Genomic DNA, 22,772 nt, shown 5'->3' with positions numbered 1-22,772 from the left:
GGTTTGCTTCCTAAAGAACGGCCCCTTTCATCACAGTGTGGGGTTATCTCCAGAATAGCTTGTCAGTGACGCTGTTATTCTTCCAGCCAGCAGCTCTTGGGTGGAGTGCAATGTGTGAGAAGACCAAAGAGGGACATGTGCCTACGTTGCACCTTCTTTGTTTTAAAGGTGGCTCTTTGGGCCGGTGTGATATATTATGCGGTCTCCCACAGCAGTGGATCAAATGTTGTGTAAGTCTTCAGAGAGCGGTGCTGACTGAGACACTTGAGGGAGAAAAAGAAAAGCCAAACTCAGATTATGTGTAAGCTGAAGTCAAAATTACACACTTCCCTTTTCAGGGAAAAAGGTGCCAATGTAACAGATTGGCGACCAAGTGGTTGACTGGTCGCCTGGAGCCATGGTGTTGTGTGTGGTGTCTCAGTATTGGTATCTTCCTGGCAAGTTGGACAATGGGCAGCACTAGTAGCTAAATGAGCCATGGCAAAAGGAAAAGATAGCTTTGCTGTTGGGCCATAGCATGGACTCCATTCCTGCCCCCATGCCCATTGTGTTGATTGATGTCAACTCACCAAGTTATCTCTCTACTTGTTTGTTTAGAATTTCTCATATGATGGATACTCTCTGATATGCATCCGTAGGTAAGACAAAGATTTTTCTCGATTTGTGCCCACTCACATAGGTCCATCTACATGTTGCTTCCTCAGGCCTTCTTATCCCTAATCATTCAACTTTTCTCCATCCAAAAACTTGGTGAACAGACAAGCAATTCACCACTGCCCATGAGTGTGTGTGTGTGTGTGTGTGTGTGTGTGTGTACTTTAGCCCACTCCTCTTTCTACTTAAGTGGTATTACTCTCACTGAACTCTCCAGGTGCCTGAGATAGTGTGCATTCCTTCCCACTGCTCTCCTATCCCACACAACATTTGTAAAAGTTTTTAAAGTTGCACTGCCACAACATGCTAGGTGACCCACACTTCATCGATCACCACCGACTGGATCCTCATTGTTAGGCAGCTGATAGCGATCTAGATCCCAGATCTCATTTTAGATTCTACTTTCTTAGACCACTTCTGGCTCCAACTCTTTGGGTTACATTTCCTGGAAACTGGCTATAAGAAAGATATGTCATTACAAGACATTTATTGGCATTTCCTTCCAGAACAACACCGGTGGGAATGAAGGAAGCAGGATAAATTGTGATGCAGTTCAACAGAGACCTCACCTAGATAGTCCTTCTGGGTTGTCCCCCGCTGAATCAACAAAGGGTATCTCAATGGAGGGTGAATGTGTACATGGTGAGGCAGCTTCCTGAGGCCAATGGTAATTCCTTAGAAAAGCCTCAGCTTTAGCCATCAGCAGGCAACAGTCCCAACAGCAGGGGAGTGAGTACTTTGGTCCTGCATAAGGAAAAGCATACCCTGCATAAAGGTAGAAGCGTACCAAAGGACAGCTACCAAAATCATAAATAGTCACACCTCTCTCACCTACAAAATGCACTGACTTCACCCTAAGATCTCACACGTCTCCAATCAAGACATCAGTAGTCAAGTTCAGAAATGCATATCTACATTCAGTCCAATTTTAGCTTCTCTTTATACAGTGACTAATGCAAAAAAAAAGACAAGTTATTTGCCTTCTCACACCCAACATAGAATATTGAAACATGTACAGGATAATCACAGTAAACACTTTTGAAGGGGGAAAAATTCAAGAGGTATGTGGTATTATATGGCTTTTGGCAATTCTGAAATCTTGCTGAGAAAACATTAGCTTGTAAAAAAAATATTCTTTTGTTAGGTCTATGTTCTGCTTTCTCAAAGTGGCTCCTCAGTCCCTTGTCCTACACTGCTCACAATTCTACTTTGTGGGAGATTTTCCTTCTCGGTCACTTCTGAAGAATCTATTGAAGGATGCATGCTTTGGTTTCTGAGCCGATTTCTCAGCTTCCTCCCTCCCTGTAGAAACTGGAGAAGAGGTATTTTTACATCTTTAACAGTATCTGTCTCTCTCTTTTTTTTTTTTGTAGTTTTTTAATGTTTATTTATTTTTGAGGGACAGAGTGTGAGTGGGAGAGGGGCAGAGAGAGAAGGAGACACAGAATCAGAAGCAGGCTCCAGGCTCTGAGCTGTCAGCTCAGAGCCCAACATGGGGTTTGAACCCACGAACTGCGAGATCATGACCTGAGCTGAAGTCAGACGCTCAACCGACTGAGCCACCCAGGCGCCACGACAGTCTCTGTCTCTTTTAGTCCAGTGTGTGTGTGTGTGTGTGTGTGTGTGTGTGTGTGTGTGTTTTCTAAGATAACTTTCTCAAAACCTTTGTGGATTTTCTATATGTTTGACCTTACAGAAGTCCATGTGCTAAAACCTTCTTGTACGATTCTGAGACTTTTTTCCTCTCCTCCTACCCCTTCTCCTTCCTTTCTCTTTTCTCTCTCTCTCTCTCTCTCTCTTTCTCCCTCTCTCTCTCTCTCTCTCTCTCCTTCTCTTTACCCAGCTAAAAAGATCTACTGATCACCACACTAATTCCTCAAGAGGATTTAACAAAAAACAGGCAGCCACACCTTGAGTTGGTCTTTGTAGACTGTGAAACAATGTCCAGTCCTTTGTTCTATGGCTGTATTTGGCAAAAAAATAAAAAATAAAAAATAATTTCTAACCATTCACTTCCCATCTACTTTCTCTTTAAATTTTGTTAGCAATCTAGCTTATGCTTTTCAGAAATTATCTTTCTTGTAACACCTATTCAAATGTAGCTAGCAAGTCAGTTCACAGAATCAACATTTTTGTCTGGAATTTATTTGGCTAGTACTAACATAAATCAGATACGTTTTCCTTTCTTCCAGTTACCACAAGTGATAGTTTTACCTGCTGGTTTCCCTACATAACGTAAGTCGACATTTTCCCAGCCTTCTTCCCTGTTACTCAGTTCCAAAGCCCACTTCACATAGTTTGGGTTTTCATTGTGGCAATGCTACACATTTAGCTACTGACTTTCTTCTCGGTTCATAATATCCACAATAATGCTGCTTAACCAACTAACCCAAAATTCAGTGACGTTCAACAATAGGAATTTATTTCACATCGATGTGTCCATAGGTCAGGTGGGGCTTGATTGATCTAGGCAGGGTATGATGGGGGTTGGCTTTAAGTTACTGGTTGGGTATAGATCTGCTCTGTTTTTCTTTCTCTTTGGAACTAACGATTACCAAACTGTCTTTTTTCAGGCAGAAGGCAGGAATGCAAGGTAAGAGCCAGATCACGCAAGTTCCTTCCCCATATTGTGCCATCACCGCTAATACCCTAGGTAAGTTCTATCGCCAAACCTACAATAACTGAGGAAAGAAGTACATTTCTCCCTTTAAGGTGAAGGAATGGAAGTGAATATTTCCTGAATAAAATCTGTCAGATAACACTAATGACTACTACATCCATTTCTGTACTTGTTTGTTATTGAGTTCATATTAAATGCGAGCTAGGATGCTAAATGTTGACGCCGCAGAGATAAAGAAGTAATTTTGATTTGCTTGCATGGGAGGTTAAGTAACTTATGTCAATTAAAGCCCGAGGGAAAAAAAAAACATGTAATGACAGATATACCCAGGGAGCTATAGGAATAGAATGGGACTGACTTTTTACCAAGTCTTGGAGAAGGGTAGGTCCAAGAAACTTTGCCAAGGGAAGAGAATCGCAACCCTTGAGCTAAATCTTGAGAAACATTAGTCGATAAATGGTGAAGAAGATAAAGAAAAGGAATCCAGGAAAAGAACATTGTAAGCATAAAAATATAGAGGGGAGAGACATCTGTACAATCTGGGAAAACGACAGAAAGGACATTCTTGAGATACTAGCAGGAGTCAGGTCATGCCTATGTTCTAAGCTAGGAAATAATTTTGGTAGATCGGGGCATCACTACAGGACTTTAAGCACCCACTGTAGTCACCTTTTCCCCTAGAGGTCAGCAAATGCAAACGATTCAAAAATATTCAATGGATTTCAGGAGATGCATTCCCTGTCAGGGCATTGATGTACTGCTCACTGCTCTTTCAAGTCATGTGGACCTTTACTGTATTGACCACTTATACACTCTAAATTTTGTTTGGATATTCAAGTACATCTCAACAAGTGTAGTTATGTTATCTCCTTCATTGTCTTCACCATCATCATCATCGTCATCGTCGTCGTCATCGGTTAGCATTTCATTTTATCTTTACAACTCTATAAAACAGGAAGTTTTATTAACCCCTTTTTATAGGTGAGAAAATGGAGGCTTAGGAAGGATATATGTCTTTCTCCAGGACACGTAGGTACTAATCAGAAGAGAAAATAGGATTCACAGTAGGTCTGTCTGACTTCAATGTTATTCGTTAAAGGTGAAAGGAGAGACTCAGACTATGAGATCAAATGTTTGGGAAGCATCTCTAACATTGTCTAACATTGGGAACAATAGATCCACGTAAGAAGGCCATCAAAGGTGCAGAAATGAAGTTTTGGATAATGCAACAAGAGGGCCAGTGATTCCTCATCAGGTCTTTGAAGAAGAACAGAGAATGGAACGTTTCAACTGGCCTTTGAAGAAGGAGTAGACTCAATAAGCGAAGTCGGAATGGAAGAATCTTCCAGGAAGAGGGTACAGCTTAATCAAAGGCTTAGAGGAGGAAAAGAAAAGAACATTCTTAAAGATATTTGAATAACTCTTTTTGGATATAAGGGAGAGAATAGTGAGATGCCAGACCCCAGAGTTTGAATGTTAGGCCCAGAGAATATTTCAATGGCAGATATTCATATGCTCAGAGAGCACTGTTACTCGTTTCTCAGGCCTTTTCTGGTTTTCAAGGTGCAGGGAAGATATCCATAACTGATGTATATATACTCAGCTACATAGAGGTAAAGGAATACAAATAGATACTAAACAATATAGTTACAGCTTTGGGAGAAGTTCTTCACAAAGTGAAATGACTTGAAAGATGTTCTCACTGCTCTGGAGTGTGTATCAGAAACATTAATTCATGCACCACGTTACTGATGTGTTATATATTACATATGCAATATATTAAAAATAAACCTGGGCCACCCAACGAAACACTATTTTAATATTCCACTTGATCCTTGAGAGCCATATGTTGCCATGGAAACTCAAGTCTGTCTAGTCATTAGCACCTTTTTTCTCTCACACAGGAATTTGAGTGTAATGTCATTCTCTAGACAAGAATTAAATTAGCAATTATTCACCTGAAAACAGCACCAAGGAGATCTAAGCAAACACATGGCAATAATGGTTGGTTAAATTCACATAAATTATCTTTGGATTATGCAATGGTCACGGTAATTCAGTATAGCTTCTATTCACATTGGATTCTTGACGAAGAGAGACCAGGAAGACGGGCTGCTTTCTTGGGTCAAGACAATGCATTTGGTGAAAAGAAACCACCTTCTTGCATAAACTTCTCTATGATTTTCCCTTAATTGATAAAATCTTCCACCCTGTTGGCTTCTCTAAGCACATTTTCCTGAACCTCTTTTATCTATTGATTACCTTCTTTGAGGCGTGTATGTAATAATCTTGTCTGCCCACAATCCACTCCCCGTCACCCAGCAGCAGCATCTTGATTTTCTTGTGAAGAGCTAATCCTGGTTAATTCATGTAGTCTCAATGGGATTCTTAAAAGGAGGTGGGCTGCCCTCTTGTAGAAGATTCTATTGATGGCCCCCTGCCCCACATCCCTATGGCTCTTTCTAGTTTCCAACCATGGGAGCTCACTTGTTTGCAAACCAGAGCAAACCAGAAGCATGGGATATAAATGCACTGGGCAAGTTCTGAAATAATGGAGACTGGGAGTCTGGGAATAAATTTTTCTGCTTCCAAACCTCCAAAGGGATAATTCAGAAGTTGTTCTATGTGGTTCTTCATGGGGTCTTTCTCCTTTCCCTGTCTCACTATGGCTACTTTCTCCCCTGTGTTTAGTTACTGGCACCAGCTCCCAAATATACTAAAAGCACCCAAGTCTTTGACTCGGCATCTGCTATTGGAGAAACCCACACTGAGACAACTCATATGGCTTGGATGTTATATATGAACCAAATTCAGCCAGTTTAGACCCTCTCTCACAAATTTAAATCTGAAGCAATGACAAGATGATGGGGAATGGTTTGAACTGGTTGGCTAACAGCATTTCCCTTCAGATACTGCCTTGTGGTTGCTGCCTCTAAAACCTACAGATTGGTCTAGATAGCCGTCTTTTCCAAGACTTGATGATCCAACATTTCCATCAAATGTGTGATATCAAATAGATTTCTTTTCCCCCCAAAATATCCCTTCTTACCTTAAGTTAGGTAAAGTTGAATTCTTTTCCGGGAACTCTAACTTGCACCTTTCCTATTACTTGATTCAACAAACATATTTTGAGTTTCAGCCATGAGCCAAGAAGCTCTGTGTGTGCACGTACACGTGTTTGTGTGTGTGTGTGGGGGGGGGTGTACATTGAAGTGCAGCTAGGAAAGATATTTTTTCCATGAGATGATGCTTTTTGTCTTTTTTTTTTAAAGGTGTTTTTAATGGTTTTACTTATTTTTGAGAGAGAAAGAGAGACAGAGTGCAAGCTGGGGAGGGGCAGGGAGAGGGAGACACAGAATCCGAAGCAGGCTCTAGGCTCCGAGTTGTCAGCATAAGCCCCAACGTGGGGCTTGAACTTATGAACCCTGAGATCATGACCTGAGCTGAAGTCAGACGCTTAACCAACTGAGCCACCCAGGTGCCCGGATACTTTTTTGTCTTTAAACCAGGAAGCTACTTGTCCTTGTGCATGGCCGGGATATACATATAAGTGGATAAGTGGTAAGCAATGAGGAGGGAGACACTTGAGTATATCATGGAAAGTCTAGTCAGCAGTGCCTAGGGAAGTACATTCTATCTGGTGCTGAAATTGAGAACTACTGGAATGGACAAGAAAGACCCAGAAGGTGTTCGTTTGGACAGCCTCTATCTTCTCAGTTCGGTAAATGATCAGGCCTTCTTCTAAGAAGAAAGGCGCATGATGAGTAGCTCAGTACTTGCAGACGATGGCAATTTTCAGGGCATTCTCTGCAGAGTTCTGATGGGAACCAACAATGGGGATGAGAAGTCTTCAGTAAGATGAACAATTGTTTCTGCTTTCTGTTTCTCAATGTTGGAATGAGAACTGGGTGTTGTATGGAAAGCAATTTGACAATAAATTTCACATTAAAAAAAAAAAAACACAGACGGACCCTCACATCCAGTTTGTGATGCGGGTGGCCCAGGTGGGGGACTGTGTATTTGCATTTCTACAAAGTTCCAGGTGGTGCTGATGCTACCGGTCTGAGAAGGACACTCAAAGCACACTTTGAGGATCACTTATACATGGACCCTGCCCAAGTTGCTTTTTTTTTTTTATTTTTAATGTTTATTTATTTCTGAGAGAGAGACAGACAGACAGGCAAACAGAGTGCAAGTGGGGCAGGGGCAGAGAGAGAGGAAGACAGAATATGAAGCAGTTCCAGGCTCTGAGCTGTCAGCCCAGGGCCCAAGGCAGGGCTTGAACCCACAAACCATGAGATCGTGACCTGAGCCGAAGTCGGACCCTTAACCGACTGAGCCACCCAGGCGCTCTGAGTTCTGAGAAGGGGATAGAAATAACTGAATGTAACTCAGAAAGATGGCATGAATTTCTTCAGTGACCCAAGGGCAGATGAGAAGGCCGGAGGACATTACCCAGAACCCATCTAGGTTACCATGCACGAAGTCGTAATTGTTCAATCATTCTTACCCTTCATTTAACACAGGCCTGGTGGCCCTGCTACATGGCAAACATTGTGATTGGTACAGGAGCACAATACAAAAAAGACACATTTCCAGCCTGCCAGAATTTCAGTCTCGATGAAGAGGCAGATGCGTGTGATAAAAGGCTCTAGGTACCGTGTAGACTATAGTGGGGGCATTTGGTGGGTAGAAACCAATTTTCCGCAGGAAGGAAAATAATTGTCAGGAAGACTACTGGAAGGAAGCGACCCTTATGAAAAGGGAGTGTTGTTATCAGATGACGAAAGGGGTGTGATTAGTTTTCCCCAGAGAGAAGAGCAGGAGAAAAGGCACGGAAGCCTGAACTTTCTAGCTGTATTTGTAAGATACAAATAATCAGTCGTCCAGATGTGTAAGGATACAGGGACGGACAAGGCTGGAGCTTCGAGGTCTGCTTCCGGAGATCAGCCGAATGCCACGCAAGTACATTCATGGTGATTGCTCCCACTTTTCTATTTGCCACCGCCCCACATCACTACCTTAATTATACTTCCATCAACACCACCACCATCACCGCCATTATCATCACCATCATCATCAAGAATAAGGCCAGCAGTTTATTCAGCTTGCCTCAGTTTTTACCACGTGCCATTTTTCTCTCTAGAATCTCCATCCTCGTTCTATGTCCCGCTTAGATGTGACATCTCCCGGGGCTCCTCTTGGCTGTGACGTTTTCTCACACTTTCCTTATTCTTGGTGACCTTGACAGTTTTGAGGAATTCTGGGCGGGCATTTTGCGAAGGCCTCTCTATTGGAATTTTCCTGGTGTTTTTCTTATGACTAGACTAGCGTTAAAGGTTTGAGAAGGCAGATCACACAAGTAAAGTGCCATTTTCATCGTGTAATGTCAAAGGCACATATTAACAATATGATATATGACTGTTGATGTTCACCTTGATCACCTGGTTGAAATAGTGTCTGTCAAGCTTCTCTACAGTCAAATCATGTTTTTCCACTTTCCACAATGTACTCTTTGGAAAGAATTCACTACCCTACACTCGAGGAATGGGAAGTTAGGCTTCCCTGTCTTTAGAGTAGAGTTTTGACATAATTTATCGATATTGTTATCTGCCATGGGATTAGGATATTTGGGTTACTCTACTAAAACACTGCCTCTTGATTTTTAATTCTCTCCAATCTAATCTACATGATAGTACAACTTTAAGGTACTCAGGGTTAAGTAGACTATTAGCAGTTAGGGTGGAAGCTGGAATTTCTCATTTGTGCTGACCTCTAGAGAAATTTCATCAATTTAGAATTCTGCTAGACTAACCCTCTCTTGGGAGAGGAAGCAAATCAGACTGGGATCCATCTGAGTATCTATTTTGAATCTTTTGTCTGGGTATCCGGGATGCCTTGGGAAATACATGTGATCCGTGTAGCTATGGAAATTGTGCTTTGCTCAGCTCTAAAGACTGGCTGGATCTGGGAGGAGGTTGGGTATGAAGTTATTTGCAGATAAGCAAATTCGTTTCACATAGGCCACCCTTAATGACCAAAATAATTGTATACAAATGGCCAGCCCAATTACTTTTTTCATTCAATGCCCCTATCATCAACCATTTAAAAATCTAATTGTAAGCTCACTATTAAGGCAATTGAAAACAGATTCAGTGCTTATGAGTTTACTTCAATGTGCCTGTAAAAATGCCTTAGTTGTTATGATGCTAATCAACTTTTACAATCCACTGCTAATTTTTTCAAGCTAAAGATCTCCAAACTTAGAGAACTTATGATATAACTTAAAAGGCCCAGGACTTGGTGTCAGAAAACCTGAAGCCAAGCCCCTCCTCTTCCCCTTCCCAGCTGTATGACTCTGAATAAGTCACAGGACCTTTCTGAGCCTTGGTCTCTTCCTTGTAAAGGAGGAATAAAAATTCTTGTTTATGAAATGTTTCATTGATTTATAAATGGGAACCTAGTATTAGAGTGGTATTAATAAAAACAGAGATCCGCCATTTTAAAAAACAGTGCTCTGTGAAAAACATTATTATTGGTGACGATGATGATGGTGGTGGTGATGATCACACTGTGATGTTTAAGGTGATGATAGGGACTGGCTAGCATAAAAGTGGCTATAATTAACATGTACTTGTATGGTATTCAGGCAGTATCCAGAATCAGACGAACAGGGCAAGATGGGGTGTGGGGGGGGACTGGGAATCAAAGAGTTATGACTCCCAATCCCAGCTTCCCATTGGGATCAATCAAAGTTTGAGAATCACAGATCTTGGACAATGACTGCAGTGTCCTTTTGGAATAAGGTGATGAATCAGAGATCAAATAGCCACACTGGAATTCTCACCAAGTCTAGTTTGGAAATATGACTCAAACACACAAAAAATGACTATACAGTCTTCTCAAATCTATACTGTATATTTAACCGTGTGCAACGGGAATGTCTCCACTGACTTCCCTATCAAGGATAGAGCACTGGGAATTATGTGTACTGAACACCTACCTAGTGCCGGACTCTGGGTTAAGTGTTTTTCAAATGTAACCTCATCCAGTCCTTGTAAGGTAGGTGCTATTGTCCTTGTTTCTTAGAAACAAAGGAACTAAGGTTGTTGAAGGGAGTGACGATTACGGAACACAGGAACGTCATTGTGATATGATGACTTATCATAAGAAATATATATTTGATCTTTAATCCATTGCTGGCACAGAGCCCTTAAAACCCTTGGGACTTCCCCTGATGAGAACAATGAGGGGGTCTTTTGCCATGTCAATGAGGTGAATTTTGAAAAGCACCTGAGGATGGGGGGCTGATTGCCAGTGGAACAAGCCTGTGGTTAGAGGGCTGGAAGTTTAATTTCTCCCCTCCTGACTTCTGGGGGGAAGGGAGAGGGGCTAGGGATGGAGCTGAATCACCAGTGGCCAAAGGTGTAATGAATTATGCCTCTGTAACAAAGCCTCCATAAGAACCCAAAAAGGCAGGTTTGGAGAGCTTCCAGGTCGGTGAACACATGGAGGGTGCTGAGAGACCGATTCACTCAGAGAGGGGATGAAAGTTCCATGCCCTGCCCACAGACCTTGCCTTATGCCTTTGGACAGGCTCTTCTGAAATCATCCTTTTATAATCCTTTTATAATAAGTTGGTGATCTACTAAGTAAAATGTCTGAGTTCTGGGAGCCACTCTAGCAAATTGATACAACCCAAAGAGGGGGTGATTGGAACCTCGGATCTTTAGCCTCTTGGTCAGAAGCACAAGTAACAAGTGACAAAGGTGGATTCGTGATTGCCCTATGAAGTCCTAGGACCAAACCCTTAACTTAGGGCATCTGACACCACTCAGAGTAGATAGGGTCAGAATTGAGTCAAATGACTGAACACCTGCTAGTGTCTGAAAGTTGCTGGTTGGTGTGGGGGGATGTTGGAGGAGGCCATTCAGAGTAGGTGACCTCCAATTGACCCAAGAACTGGGCCCAGGCAATGAGAGGCTCGTCACCCCTTCCCCTGTGCTTGGAATGTATGTTCTGCCCTCCATTCCCACGGTGGGAATCATTTTCAAAGACACAGCCTTGAGACAGCAATGTACTGTTGAGACTCTCTGGATGGTATACTGACTGAGCACCATTAGGGCCTCTATATAAACTCACAATTCTGGCAGGGAGACACGGAGATCTCTTTGTTTTCTGGCTGCCTGAGGCAAGCTTTCTATGGAAGTTCCCTTGCTTTTTAAACCTGCTGCCTTCTGATCTGGAGTGGCCCTCCTTGTTCTTCGATTTCTCCTAGCCCTCCATGTACAGGGGCCGGTTTGCAAACCAACAGAGAAAAGAAAAACGCACGCTTTGCAATTGGGTGCAGAATCTCAATCATTTTCCACGACGATGGGACATATCCGTTTGGGAACATGCATGCATATAAAGAAAGGGTGAGATGGTGGAACAGAAGCCATAAACACCAACTAGTAATAGAGGAGATGCACTCCCCTCCAATTCCCAGACCCCTGCACTAAAGTTGGAGCCATGTGACTAGTTCTGGTCAATGGACTAGAACTGTCACGTTCCGTCCAAAACTTTGGTGAAGAGTCTCCATCCCCCATCAGATGCCACGTTGTCCTTGATGCCTAATGTAACCGATGGTGGAGTTAGAAGATAACAGAGGGCCCCAGCTCACAATAGAGGGGGGAAAAAGTTTACTCTTTTATGCCTCCGTCTTAGTCCATTCGAGTTCCTAAAACAGAATATTATAGAGTGAGTGGCAGGGTGCCGGGGTGGCTCATTCGGTTGAGCGTCTAACTCTTCATTCTGGCTCAGGTCACGATCTCACGGTTCGTGGGATCGATCCCCTCTGCGCTAACAATGCGGAGCCTACTTGCGTTTCTCTCTTCGCCTCCCTCTCTCTCTTCTTTCTCTATCTCTCTCTCTCTCCCTCTCTCAAAATAAATAAATAAAAATAAACATTAAAAAGACAAATACTATAGACTGAGCGGCTTATAAACAGCAAGCACGTATTGGTCAGAGTTCCGGAGACTGGGAAGTCCAAATCAAGGTGCTGGCAGATTTGACGTCCGGTGAAGGCTTCTTTCTGGTTCATAGATGGCCGTCCTCTCCCTGTCTCCTCACATGGCAAAGTGTGGAATGCATCCCTCTGGGGTCTCTTATAACCCATCCATGAGAGCTTCCCACGTAAGACCTATCAGCCCCCAAAGGCCTCACCTCCAAATACCATCACACTGGGAATCAGGTTACAATACATGTATTTGGGGGAGCCAGGGACACAAACTTTCGGTCCACAGCAGCTCCTGAAACTTGGGGCTTCTCTCTCCTGCATTAACCCATTCTAGTAATACAGGGCAAAGAATAATTTCATATGCTAACAGGCCTTCTTCTCTGCTCTCCAGTAGAGCCACAGCTACTCAACTGCCCAAATATCAGCAGGTATTGAAACGGTTTCCTCTGGCCTCACTTCTTGCCAAATTCTTTACATTATCAAAGAGTAAAAGAGGTTCTTGGCCAACGGCATCCTTTTCAGGCAGTGAGCCCCCACTTAAGTCAGTGACAATACCTCAGCCATGACAGTAATGGGGACACCTGTTAAGGCATTCAGAGGCAATTATCCTGAGGTAAAGGATACACAGTGGAACACAGCCCAACACAGTGGAAGACTAGATGTTCTTCTGTAATTCAGTCTTAAACCTGAGGTGTTATTTCTTAATCCCAAAGGGCCAAATTCTATTTATGTCCACTCCCACCCTCTGTCATCACCACCATACAACCTGCTGAATGCCCACTCCTAGGAGAGCTCGCCATCCTGGCCCCGATGGCCAACAGGAAGGTGCCACGTGGCATTTTTCTCAAGACCTTTCCTTTTACTTAAATAAACTGAGGAGACAGTGCCTGGGCAACTTTGTGGGAATTTGATATCCCCAAAGGAGTCTAACTAGACAAAAGAGTGTCCTCAACAGTATTAAAACTGTAGAGTGAGTCAGTGCTATGTTTCAAAAGCAAAACCTTCAAAAATAATAATGGCTTAAGTGCAATCGATTTTCTTGGCCAGGCATTGACCTGCTGCTAATTTATAGTTTGCAATTACTTGCTTTGGCATCACCCTGCATGTTTAAAAATACAGTGGAGACAGAGACAGTGCTTCCTCTGAAGTTTCCCAATTATATTGCCTAAATCAGGGGGTGAATAATCTTAGCAGAGGAAAGGGGGCTTGTTTTCTTGCACCAGAGCTACAACAGTTGGTAGCAGAGACCCCATCTGTTAGATCTTCACTGACCTCGGAGGAAAGGACTACTGGAATGCAGGTCGACTGACAGAAAATGGAATCCAGAGGATGATTTTGTTCATCTTTGTCTGCATCATCATTTTTCATTCACCCACTCCCGACTCTTTACATCCCCAACTAAGACCATAAGGTGCCCATGCTATGGCTGTCTACAGTTTCCATTTTAGGCAAAAATAGCCAACAGACCACTGGGGGTCCCTGGCCCCCTTTAACAGTATTGCTATGAACAATCTTAAATGGCAATAGTAAAGCCTTAGAACATTCACCTGTAGATTCTTGGCTGAGACCCGCCCCCCCACACCCCCCGTAATAACAGATGAACAGGGGAAAAATAAAAAGAAGCTTAGTAACAGGTATACCACCTGCATACATGAGACATACCCAGGAAAACTGAGTACCTTCTTGAAAAAGTGAGATCACTCTTGAAAAAGTGAATCACTTAATAAAGTCCATTAGATCTTCAGACTTACTCAGTCGATTTATTCTTAAACAAGTGAAAGGCCTGGGGCTTGAAGTGAGATTCTATTTATTTCACTTTAAACACCGTCTTCAGCTAAAGACAAAAGAAAGAGGTTGGATGGGCAGAGAGGACAGTTATGGGAATTATATGGAAAGTCACTGGGAAAAGCACACCCAACAAGAGTAAGGTTGCCATGCCGACTTAAGTCATTTGCCTTCTCCACTGATAAGACTCCCCAGAGATGTAGAGTCGTCCTCCTCTTCCTGGTTTGGAGAGGGAGACACCCTTACAAATGAAGATTTCTCTTATAAAAGTAAAAGTCCCTTGCGAAAGATTTACTTCCAATCTTTTTTCAGAGCTCGTTCTGCTGTTTCTTAAAACCAATCAGCTCAAGATAATCCTGATGCCAAAGAGATATATTTTGGGGTGGCAAGTCGCTCCCCTTCCATTGGAAAGTATAGGCATCACCCTCCTAATCCTTGGAAACGCCTTTGGAACTCACAGTGGGAGCAGTGGTGTCCCTGCATACCAGACCCCATCTCACACAGTGGTACTGAAAGGACCTTAATCGAAGGAGTTAGTTAAGGACTAACTCCTGCACGTTAGCATATGAAAACACAGAGTGAGCAGTGAGGGCGTTAATAGCCATTGGTCCCTGGTTTGCCCCAGCTATTTGCACAGTCATGGTTTCCTTTAATCATGACAACAATTGTATGGGCTATGCCCATTGTGCAGATGGGGAACCTGAGCAACGTTGTTTTTTTTTTTTTGCCATAGCCAAGTTCACTGCGTTGCCTTTGTCTTCAGCTAGGTTCTCCCCCAAACAGAGTCTGAAACAAGGACTTGCGTTCGGGAACTCTATTTGGAAGGTGATCACCGGGAATGAGGAGGGTCAAGGAGAATGAGACAGAGGAGAAGGAATAGCAAATAAAAAGATGCTTTACGGGATGGGTCACTGCCAAAGTCAGCTGAGGATCTGTCCCTGAAGGTCATCCTGAAGGTTTATAAAAAACATCCCAAAACCTCCCTGAGCAACAAGAATAATTTCTTCCCAGGAACCCAGCCCCAGTGGCTGAGGTTTCCAAGAGGAGGTGTCAGATCTCCCACTCTTCAGACCCACACAAGCTTGCCTCCAGTAAGACTCCCACTGGGTGGCGCCTAGGTGGCTCCTTTGGTTAAGCGTCACTTCCGCTCAGGTTCGTGAGTGAGACATGCATCAGGCTCTTTGCTGACAGCGTAGAACCTGCTTGGGATTCTCTCTTCCTCTCTCCCTGCTCCTCCCCCACTTGCTCGCGATCTCTCTCTCTCTCTCTCTCTCTCTCTCAAACCAAATAAGTAGACTTAAAAACAATAAATAAAAGACTCCCACTGGCGTTCCATGCCACACAACGTCTGTAAAATCCTGGATTGAAACAAAACAAAACACACACACAGGCTCGAAATGGGGTCACTTAGGCTAAGTCACAAAAGCAGGCCTTAATGCCTAACCTAATTGTAGTTCCACCCTCCCCTAGAAATGTAGGTCTTAACCAGTCAGTCAGGAATTTGCTGAACAGCACCAAGGAGGCAGCCTGTCACATGGGCCCTCTCTGTCCCCCAAAGGAAGATGTGGTAATCCAGCTATTAAGACCCCCTGTGCTTCCCTCTAAAGGGAGGTGACCTTGCCTGGGACAACCCTTTCTTTTCTTTTGCTAATAACTTCCTTGTTCCACCCTCCTTCCTATAAAAGCCTTCTCTTTTCTAGAACTCCTTGGAGCTCCCCACCCCTTGCTAGATGGGATGCGTGAATCACTTAATAAAGTCCATTAGATCTTCAGACTTAACTCAGTCGAATTATTCTTAAACAAGTGAAAGGCCTGGGGCTCTTGCTTGAAGTGAGATTCTATGAAGTGAGTCAAGGTTGGGTACAGGCTATTTCAAGGTGCTCAGTGCCTTGAATGCAGGAAGTATACATGTTATTGAACTTCTGCTTGTTTTTCACCTATTAATCTGTTATATTACTAGAGGGTCTCAGCCAAGAATCTAGAAGGGAAGAGGGAAAATTATTTTTCCTCCCCTCCACGCTCTATAGAAAAAAGACTCTATATAAACTCCTCAATATCTGGGAAGGCTGTGGATGGGTTCCGATGAACAGAGTGAACTCAAAGAAAAGTACAGCGAAGGAAAAGGTGACAGGCACAATAATAATTTCCTGTGGAGAAATGCACTACTCCATGTACAGATTATAAAGCGGGAAGGACGCAGGCAGAATTCTAGAGACTGAGAAGGAAATCCTAACCTTCTTTGAGAACTGTAGACTTCTGGGAGAATTGTAGACTCATAGGTTGGGGGAGGGGGAAATGCTTCCTTGAAGGGTCTCACGAAGAATGAATGAGGGGCAAGGTGGAGCGGAGAGATGTCAGAGAATACGAAGTAAGAAAGAGCGTCAGTCCCGTCCTTCCCAGCTGGCAATGGCATGGATCAGACCACACTCTATCGATCAATCCCCACTGGTTTGGGGTTCTCGTTAGGCGCCTGTCTAACGTTTAGACGCCTGTTACCTGGGATGATACGGGTAATATGTGATATTGCAGAAGGTGGACTTTACCTGTGACTGGCTGTCTTCTGGTGAATTTCCTAGTAAGAGTGGACGGTAAACCTTGATTTAGTTCAATCTATGCCCTCTCCAAACCCTTCTCATCTTCTGGAAAACAGAGAAACTTCAATATGTATGTACCTTTGGGAAGGGCTTGAGAATACCCCTTTGTCCCAAATCCATATCCCCCCCCACACACACATGCGCCTCAGGGAGACAGCTCTGCAGTCTCCAAATGCTCTATGAAGCTAGCCAGAGTGGATCTATTTGGGGGATTTTTTTTTTAATTTATTTTTATTTATTTTGAGAGAGAGCTAGAGAGCAAGCGGGAAGGGGCAGAGAGCGAGAGAGAGAAATCGCAAGCAGACTCCTCACTATCTGTGCAGAACCCGAGGGGGTGAGGTGGGGGCTCGAACTCAGGAGCCATGAGATCATGACCTGAACCAAAACCAAGAGTTGGTTGTTTAACAAACTGAGTCACCCAGGCGCCCCACCAGAGTGGATTTAAAATTGAAGCTTTCACTTACTTTTTCTTAGTGGCAAATCCCTTAACGCTTTCAGCTTTACGTTTTCCGTTAGTAAAATATAGGTGAAATTATTTAACTAATAATTGCTATAGTGGCTGTAGATAAAACATGCACAATAATACATAGTAGGAGTTTCTTAAATGTCAACGTCCCTTTTCCCCTATTTATCATCCCTGTATGAGACCTTTGGGAAAATCCTAATGGAGTTTATGAATTTTTTTAAGAATAAACATAAAACTTTACCAATAGAGGAAAAAAGAACTCCCCTTTTCTTTCCTTAGCAGATATTACAGTCGAGTTTCAGTATATGCCCTTGGGCCCACACAAATTTACAAGGCTTTCTAAAACTAAGAAAATCTGATTAGCAGACTCGTATTCTTTTCATGATTTATAAGGCAAAGCATCTCTACGTGTTTCAATATTTCTGCTGGTTTCAAACCTAGTGTGTCTAGTCTGGGAGATGCTCCACAGTTGATAAAAAATCAACATTGATGAACCTCTCTTCTCATTAAAAAAAAAAACAAAACCCCAAAAAACCAAAATGTCATTTCTGCGAAAATTTGGTGCTCCATAGCCCCACCTACTGGACAAAGAGGCGCCGAACGGGTTTTTCTGCCTCTGTGGCTAGAGGAAAAGAGAAGAATTGGAGGGAAACATAGGGATGAATTCTTCCTATTTTATAGATGAAGTTACCGAGTTTGGCTCCGACGGATGTGAATTTCCCAAACTTCCAAGTTCAGCCCGGGACTGCTGAGGAAGATTTGTGCCGCCACCCTGAATGTATTTCCTTTCACTGCCAACATGCCAACGAATTCAGTGAAACAACAGAGCGATTGTTCCTCATCATGTTACATTTACCGAGCAGACTAGAGTTTAGAAAGCATTTTCGTAGGATTTGCTCCAATTACACTTTATGATCACTCTGTGATCGTCCTCTCATTCCCCAAGGTCACACAGCTGGTAGGAGACAACTCAAACACCAGTCGGGACTCCAGGCTCTGCCCTTCACGGTAGACTGCACTCGTGGTTTCTTTGCTTTTTTTTTTTTTTTAACTCTCACGTTAGTTAACATACAATGTAGTCTTGGCTTCAGAGTAGAGCCCAGTGATTCATCACTTACATATAACACCCAGTGCTCATCCTAACAAACGCCCTCCTTAATGCCCATCCCCCAATTACCCCACCCCCATCAACCCTCAGTTTGTTCTCTGTATCTAGTAGTCTCTTGGGGCGCCTGGATGGCTCAGTCAGTTCAGCGTCTGACTTCCGCTCACGGCACAATCTCACAGTTCGTGAGTTCAAGCCCTGCATCGGGCTCTGTGCTGACAGCTCGGGCCCTGGAGGCTGCTTGGATTCTGTCTCCTTCTCTCTCTGCCCCTCCTCCACTCATGCTTGATCTTTCTCTCTCTCTCTCACAAATAAATAAATATTTTTTAAAAATTTTAAGAGTCTCTTGTGGTTTGCCTCCCTCTCTGTTTTTATCTTATTTTTCTTTCCCTTCCCCTATGATCATCTTTTCTTTGGGGGCCTGCACAGAACCACCTGTAAGGAACTATGGGAACTATGAAGCAGTGGTTTTTTTCTATAGCCATTTTGATTCATTGTTCTCGTCAAATGTCTACGCTGGCGGTGTCTTGTTGGAGGCAAATTGTCCTCAGAGACTGAGATTGTCTTTGCCAATAATTAACTCAACACAGGTTCACTGAGGGAATGACAATTTGTAATAATAATATTTCATGAGCCAGTAGCATTCAGGATAATGTCTCTTCAGAAGCCAATAAAGAAATAGCATCCTACAAACCAACAACGGATTAATTACACGACTGTTCCAGGCAAAGGGGAGATGAAAGGAAGAAAATCCAAATTTAGTTGAGGTGTACCTTTCCATGAGATGGTTTTCTGGAGCGTCAGTCCTTCCAAGAAAAAGCTGGGGATCAGTTGCCAGCTTAGGTCTCTTGCTTCCGAGGCACGTAGCTCACGGTGAGGACACGGGTGTTGACAGGCGAAGTGGGCTCCTCCAAAGGTCCAGGGACAGCTGGTCCAGGGGCTGCTCCGTAGTGGCCCAGGGACAGCTCCGTGGCTCGCACCCCTGCCCACGAGGAGAAGCTTCAACAAGGCAGAAACAGATGTCCCTTCTCCTCCCGAGACGGCTGCTGGGTTAATGTCACTGCCAACTGGGAATGGCCCGGCCAAGGCAGGAGAAAGTGTCTCAAGATCTCCGGAGAGCTCCTTAGGTCAGCAAAGAGGAGCCTTGGCCCAGCCAAATACTCTCAAGTTGCTGATCAAATCTCTTGGTTTTAAGGGTTCAAAAGTCCATCACGTGACGAACACGGATCACCAGATCACCACCGCTCTTACTTCTGAATTTGTTAATGACACGAGGGTCCTCTCCACTCCAGGTGTGAGAGTTTGATAACAAAGTCCTAGTATTCAGCTTCAAAACAATGTTATCAAAACAAATCATTCAAAACAAGTTCAAACCGCAAACAGCTTGGTCCAAAACCCACTCTCGAATCACGGATTTGAAAAGCATAAGGAGTCAGTGCCCGCAAGTGCCAGAGGCAATTGACATGTCAATGGGGGGTTATCAACACTGCTGGCAGAGTTGCTATTTTTTGAATACATACATAGCGAAATAAATCCAGGAACAAAGGAATAGAAGACAATGTAGATGATCCATCTAGGGCTCAAATCAGATACTTTTTTTTCATATGAATGGGATTTTCACCCAAATCAAGGAGAAGACACTGGCAGATGAAGGAGTTAGCCATGTGAAGATGGAATCACATTTGATTTTGTAATTGTAACCAATCTCTCCACCTTCCCCTTCCTGCCTCAACTCAGTCTGAGGACCCAGAAGAATTTCCCTAGTTTATGCCCCATCTGGAGGCATGCAAACAGGAGAATAAAAGAAAACGGCACTAGATGTTTCTGAAGCATTTAACCACGCAATAAGCACCTTCCTGCTCATTGTGTCATTTACTCCTAATAACAAATCAACAAGGAAGGCAAGTCCAGTATAATTATTAACTCTATTTTGCAGATTGGTCCACTGAGTTTCCCCAAAATTAAATAATTTAGACACAGAGAAGTGGGGAGCAGCTGTATACTCTAACGGCAATACCTTCCTTACTAAAATTTTAAAATATACTGGCATGCTTTTATACATGTTTTTTTTTATTATTATTAATAGAAGTTTATGTTCAACTCTAAAATTGACCAAAAAATACTGGAAATCTTGAGGGGAAATCCCATAATTATGCAGCATATATTCATTGAGCACCTGCTCTACTATGTGTTAGGCCCCGGTCCAGATGTTGAGAACAGTGTTGACCAAAACAGAAAGTTTCTGATCCATGCAGCTCACAGTCGAGAGACATAGAAGCACAATAGGCAACTCAACAAATAAACCTAGGACTGCACAGAATGAGATGTCATTGGAAGGATAATAAGCAGGCTACTCTGGTGGGAAAAACAATGGATGGGGCAGGTCAGGAAAGGCGTATTGGAGAAGTGATATTTAAGCTGAAAGCTAGATGACAGACAGTTTGGTATCATTTATATTTAGGAGTAAAGTGTCCTAAGTAGAAGAACAACAATGCAGAGACTCTAAGGTTTGAATGAGCTCCGTCTGAAAGAAGTTAAGGAGTCGGAAGCAATGTGATTTCAAGGGGAAGATGGCCGAGAGAGGAGTTCAGACAGAGACAAAGACATCCTTGTCTTGGACTTTGGATTCTATCCCAAAGCCAATGGAAGGACATTGGAGAATCTTAAATGGGAGAGACATGATCGGTTTTACACCTGAAGAGGTCATGCAGGCAGCTTGTGAAGAATAAACAGGGGGAGGTATGGGGAAAAGTAGTACATTCAGACGCTACAGCAGTGGTTCTGGAGAGAAATTCCAATGGTAAGGATTAAGGTGATCCACGTAGACATGCAAAGAATTATACTGGTTCAGAAGGTAAAGCTTATAACCCAATTCTGACAGATCAGACTTGAAGAATGGAAGGATACTCTTAGGCCTTTAACTCGAGCAACTCGATTTGATGGTGACACTATTCTCTGATGGCACGATCGGGATTGATACCTCTTGGGGCAGGGGCAAGTGAGAATCACGACTTTGGTTGAGTCCTGTTGTGTTTGAGATGCATGCCAACTATGCAAATTGAAATGGCAAATAGTTAGATGTCTGAACCAAGAGCTCAGTGAGAGGTCAGGACCGGACAGGAAAGGCAAATTTGGGAATCATCACCATATGGGTGATACCTCAAGCGATGATACTAGATGAACTGCTTTTAGGAGAAAGGGCAGAAAGAGAAGACAATAGTGTCCAGAAACCAATGTCTGGAGCACTCCAATATTTAGAGGTCAACAAAAAGAGAAAGATGTAGCAAGGAACTTGAGGAAGGATAGTTAGGAGGGCAGGAGGAATATCAGGGGATGTGGCATGAGGGGAGCCCAAGGAATGGAGTTCAAAAAGGAGTTGATGGTCAACTCTGTCAAAGCCTGATGAGAAGTCAAGTAACAGGAGAAAAGTTGCCAAAGAATGAACTGCCGTGGAGGCCTTGAGAACACCGTGGGGAAGGCAACCATGGGATGTGGAAGTTGTTCAGGAAGAAGAGCCCAAGAAATGGGCCAAGAATTGCTTGGGGAAGAAGGCAACAGGGATACCGCCTTCAACTAGAAGATTCCACCACACCGATAATGATCAGATTTGGGTACGTTCATTTCCAGATATGCCCAAGTTTTACAAACTGCTCTGTATCTTTTCCCTTGACATTACATTGGCACCTACTCACCAAGTTACTGTAGATTCTATATGCAGAGAATTTGTAATGACCCATAATGTCCCAGCGAAGGAATCTGCCATCGTTTATATATTCTTTGGGCATTTCTGTTGCCTTTAACGTTTTGCTGTCAGAAATGGGTATTTTTGTGCACAGGTCTTTTCCATATTTTGGACTATTTCTTTAGTTCCATGTCCCAGATTGGCAAATTGCCAAAAGGCTTTCCCAAACGCCCTTACTGACTTAAAATGTCATTTGCAATGCATGAGGTTATTTTATTCACCGTCCTGTCATCACCACTGAGCCTAATTATCTGGGGGAGGTGATGATTAAAAGGTGAATCAAGCACTGCGGTGTTTTAGTTCATGTATCAAGGGATTATTTGCAACAGTATTTTTTTTTCTGTTTGTTTCCTAGCTGGGACGCATCGGCGTATGTTCTGGGCTTCTGTATCTATTAGGCCCTTGGCGTTTTGTTTTGTTTATTTAAATTGTCGGTGGGAAGGACCCCAACTTTTTATTGAATATAGTTTCCTGAGCCTGTCATTTATCTTACCATCTGAGTTAAGTGTTAGCTTTTTTGCGTGTCACTTATGGAAACTTTTAATTCTGGTGTAATTACAAACGCTGATCTCGTGACTGCTTAATTATCTTCATGTGCCTTTTTTCCTTCACAGATTGCCTGTGATAAAATCTTAACCCCAGACTTTAAGACTGTCTTCCCCTTCCACTTGTTGGCATAGGTTTGAGGCAAACAGGCTCATTGAATAATATTGTTAATTTAGAGTGCATATATATATATATATATAGTCAGTCAAGAACCAGATGTGCCTACCAAAATAACCATCTAATAAAATTCCTTATAAAACGC

General features: G+C 43.1%; 1 pseudogene; it reads left to right on the top strand.

Moving 5' to 3' along the window:
• The window catches only part of LOC125156215 (peptidyl-prolyl cis-trans isomerase A-like), a 92,152-nt pseudogene that overhangs the window by 7,268 nt on the left and 62,112 nt on the right, over positions 1 to 22,772 (top strand).

This window comes from Prionailurus viverrinus, chromosome F2 (assembly GCF_022837055.1).
Source record: "Prionailurus viverrinus isolate Anna chromosome F2, UM_Priviv_1.0, whole genome shotgun sequence".
Classification (NCBI taxonomy): Eukaryota; Metazoa; Chordata; class Mammalia; order Carnivora; family Felidae; genus Prionailurus; species Prionailurus viverrinus.
Note: the sequence above shows the minus strand (reverse complement) of the source record. Positions and strands in the feature narration are given on the sequence as shown.